We start from the raw sequence: 4,649 nt of genomic DNA, 5'->3' as shown, positions 1-4,649 counted from the left end.
GACCCATGACAGATGCACAACCATGCTGCCCACTGAAAGAAATCAGGCACAGTCCTCAGCCCTGGGCCCAGTGCAAACACCATATATCTCTCAACTTCCTGGGCCCAGTACAAACACCATATATCTCTCAACTTCCTGGGCCCAGTACAAACACCATATATCTCTCAACTTCCTGGGCCCAGTACAAACACGTCCCACCATATATCTCAACTTTAGAAAAACACCACCTGGAAAAGTCCCTGATAAGGACACAGCCGTTTGTAGTTTTACTGAAAGTGCGGGAACCAATAGAAAACTGCTAAATGTATAACTTAAAATGTTAACCAATTGTAATGCTGTAACCTAGAGAAATCCCTTATTCCTCTGTAACCTTACAAGTCCTGTTTACATCGGGCTATAAAAAGCAAGCGCACGCATTGTTCGGGGCCCTCTTGTAAGCTGTGAAGCGGAGGGACCAAGTTCGAACTTGCAGTAAAGATCCTTGCCGCTTGGCTTTGACTCTGGACTCTGGTGGTCTTCTTCGGGGAATAAACGGTCTGGGCATAACACCACCATCTCAGTTCCAGTCTGAGAGGAGTGTGGGCATACCTGCATGAGCTGGCCACCTAGTTCTCTGTCCATGGGAAGTTGCCACCACTAGTATTGCCCTGGGTCACAAGGGCAGAGGGGCTCCCCGACTGTTTGACAGTCAGCAGATTGTCACAGGGATGAGGGGAGCAGATAAGAACATGCACCTACTCTTTCCATGGGACTCAGAGTTCCTTGAGGGTCCACCTCTGCCAGACTCTTGCTGCTTTCCTTTTCTGTATTCTAGCTTCTTTCCATGGTCACTTCGACAGGCTCTTTTCCCTCAGTTTTCCATTCGGAACATGTCCATTCACCATTAACTTTGATCTTCTTTCTGAGGAAACCTAGCATCTGATGCCCCTAGTCACTCATCTTGGTGTGGGGACGGGGGGAGGGGACCTTCTAATTATAAATCATTTTGCCTTTTGGTTCCAATTTCTAGGAAATTTCCATGACTGAAAGTTCCAATTTTTAAATTTTCTTATTTTTAATCATAATTATAATTTCTGAGAACTCATTCTTAATCTCTGATGATAAAAATTTAATTCCTCTGCTCTCCGCATTTTCTCTCTGCTTTTGTCCTTTTTCACATTGATGGCTACCCACAAACATCTGATAGTCATTGGTGGGCCATTCATATTTAAAACCGAAGTAACAGTGAGTTGATTGGAAGCTCTTTGACCATAAGTGGGCCTTGTTCGTGAATGGACTTCACAATTAAATAATCAAATGGCCAGACAGATTTTTCACTGAAAACCCCAAAATGTCAGTATTTATAGATCATCTCTCTAGAGAAGTTTAGTCTTATCAGCAAATAATCTTCCAATCACCTGCCTGTGGTATCTGAGGCTGCCTGCCTTTGTTGTGGTGTTGAGTAAAAGTAGGGGATTGGAGTTTTACCTTTACTATACAGACTCTCACTCAGTACCCTTTTATGCTCTGGCATTTCACTCCTGTTCTCCCTTATATGCTAGCAAATTCCAGATTCTGGGATAGCCAATTCCAGAATCTCCTTGGTTCAGATAAGCCAGAAAATATATCACCTGTCCTTTGTGGGAGTGGGGAAGGGCAGGAGTGATGACATAAAAAAACTCACCATTCCTGCTGATATTCCCCTGCCTGATCCCTACTGGCAGTGCTGTCTAGTGCCTCCAATTTCTAGCCTGTTCAGAGCAATTCAAGGTGAACTGGCTATATGTCACCAGTTTGCTAAATTCTTTACCATTTCTCCATCCTTTTTCCCTCTGTATTGTGGATTGAGGTTAAAAAGTTCTTCTAGTTTTATTGAAGGTGAAATTTGTGTTTCTCTTTTGTTTCATCCTTGTGTTTAGAGATGGTTTTCAAAAGAAGAGTGTGGAAATTACTTTTCTCCATCATGTTAAAACCATATGTACCTCCTAATTTTATAAATACAGAAACCAAGACCATAGAAGATGAAATGATTTTCCTTCTGTTTGTCCCATTGCTGCCATAGCCCTGATTGGAAGCAAGGTATTTAATTATTAACCTTGTGCTTTTGTCAGCACATGACACTAAAATAGGTTCCATAAGGTGACACTGAAGTATTGCTTTCTTTTCTGATTAAATATATGCTACATATTCATCCACTGAAACCACTCTTGGCAAAGTCACAAATGATCTCCATGTTGCCAAATCCAATAGTCAATTATTAGTCCTCATCTGTTTAACTCATCAGCGGCATTTACAATATTGATGACTCCTTCCTCCTTGAAACACCTTTGTTCATTTAGCCTTCAGAACACTATTCTTAAATTTTTTTTAACCTCACTGCTTCCTCCTTTTCTATCCTTTGGCTCTTCCTCATTTATCAAACCTCCAAACATTGAAGTGTACCAGAGCTCTATTTTCTTGTCATTATTTTCCTCCATCTGCTCTCATTCCTTATGTGATCTGATTTGTCCCATTGCTTTAGATATTGTGATAGTTTTATACATAAACTTGAGTGGATTGCAGATGCCCAGACATCAGGTTAAACATTATTTCTAGATATGTCTATGAGAATGTTTCTAAATAAGATTAACATTTGAGCTGGTGAACTAAGTAGATGGTTCTCTGTAATGTGTGTAGGCAGCATCCAGTCCATTGAAGGTCAGAATAGAGTAAAGGTGGAGAAAGAAACAAATTGCCCCTGCCCTTTTGCTTTACTGCTTCAGCTGGTACGTCTCGTCTACCTTCAGACTGGGATTTACATCATTGGCTCCCCTGGTTCTCAGGCCTTTATACTTGGTCTGAATTATACCACTAACTTCTCTGGGTCTCTAGCTTGCAGATGGCATATCATGGGAATTCTCAACCTCCATAATTGTATGTGAGACAATTCCTTATAACAAATCATATATATGTGTCTGTGTGTGTGTATGTGTGTGTGTATCCTATTAGTTCTGTTTATCTGGAGAACACTGACTAATACAAATATCATATACATACCTACAATTTTTAAAAGCCTATCTTCAACCTCAATTTATTCACTGAATTGTAGTGTAGACTTGTATATTCAACTAACTTAATATTGCTGTTCATTATAGTAACTAACCTCAACTTGCCTTTGGTGATTAAGTTCTGCCTCTTGGCTTTGCCAGTCTCAGATCCAATTACTCCTATTTCATTTAGGTTTTAGTGACTGTGATTCCCACTGTAAGTTCTGGCCTACACAGAAGAGTGATCATGGAGCTCTTCAAGAATGCTGGAGCTCCTCTTACAAATTTAGTCCTGGATGTATTAGTGAAAGGTATGCTGCCTGGACTCTTCTGATATAAGTCTCAAATAAAACATCCACTCTAATAGTCCAGTATCACCAGCCTTTGTATTCCTTTCTCTGCATTAACCAAGAAAAATTGGGCTTTTTTTTTTTTTTTTTTTTGGGAAGGAGGTTTACTCTTGTTGCCCAGGCTGGAGTGCAATGGCGCGACCTCAGCTCATCGCAACCTCCGCCTCCCGGGTTCAAGCGATTTTACTGCCTCAACCTGCTGAGTAGCTGGGATTACAGGCATGCGCCACCATGCCCTGTTAATTTTTTGTGTCTATTTTTAGTAGAGACGGAGTTTCTCCATGTTGGTCAAGCTAGTCTCAAACTCCTGACCTCAGGTGATCTGCCTACCTCAGCCTCCCAAAGTGCTGAGATTACAGGCGTGAGCCACTGCACCTGGCCAAGATTGGGCATTTCTAATTCACTTGTGGTGAGCCATCTTTTAGTTTAGCCAACTAACCAAATAATTAAAGTCCTTTCTAACTCCCCAGTCTGTAACATTAAATGCAGAATTCCTGATTATAGAGCCCATATCAATAAATTCAGCCTGATCTAACATTATGTTCCAGCATTATCCTATATCCTGAATATCCTTTCCCACACATATTCCCTGGATTTCTACTTGTATAAATTAGAGAAATCAAGAAGTTGTTTTGGAATATAGTGCATCTCGTCATGGGTCACACTTTGACCTTAAAAGTCTTCTGTAACTTGAATCTAGTTATAGGTCTAAACACAAAGAGGGGTGGTGGAGGTAAGTCATGAGGAGAATCTGAATTGTCTTGCATGGGAACTGCCTCAGTGGAGGCCATTAAAATTTCCTAAGGCAATGCAGGGTTAATCTACTGAGACAGAGATGAAAAGGCCGACACTACTGTGAACTGGGAGGACAATTCCACTGGGGATTGGGAGGCTGCTTCCATTGAATCTGGAGAAAGCTCTTCTACTGGCAAAGAAGCCTCATCAGAATTTAGGGGCTCAAAGTCCTCAGCTTCATCAGGGTCTTCTCACACATCCTCATCCCAACTTACAGGATCCCATTCTTTACCAATCAATGCCCTCACTTTAACAGTAGATATCCGTAATTCAGCCAATCTTAGGAAGAAGTCCTGCATTTTATTTCCAGCAATTTCAGCCCTGTAGCTACAGGAGATCAGGTTCTCCCTTGCGGCATACCTAGAAGCTCTTAAGTAATTTATGTAGTGCTTGAGGTGGGAATTTTAATCCCTGAGTTCATTCTTTTATTTCACCACTTTGTCTAACAACATTAGGTGCACCAACCAATGCCATTATATTCCTTATTTTTCCAAATATG

Source organism: Piliocolobus tephrosceles, chromosome 12 (genome assembly GCF_002776525.5).
Source record: "Piliocolobus tephrosceles isolate RC106 chromosome 12, ASM277652v3, whole genome shotgun sequence".
Taxonomy (NCBI): Eukaryota; Metazoa; Chordata; class Mammalia; order Primates; family Cercopithecidae; genus Piliocolobus; species Piliocolobus tephrosceles.
This window is presented reverse-complemented; position numbering follows the sequence as displayed.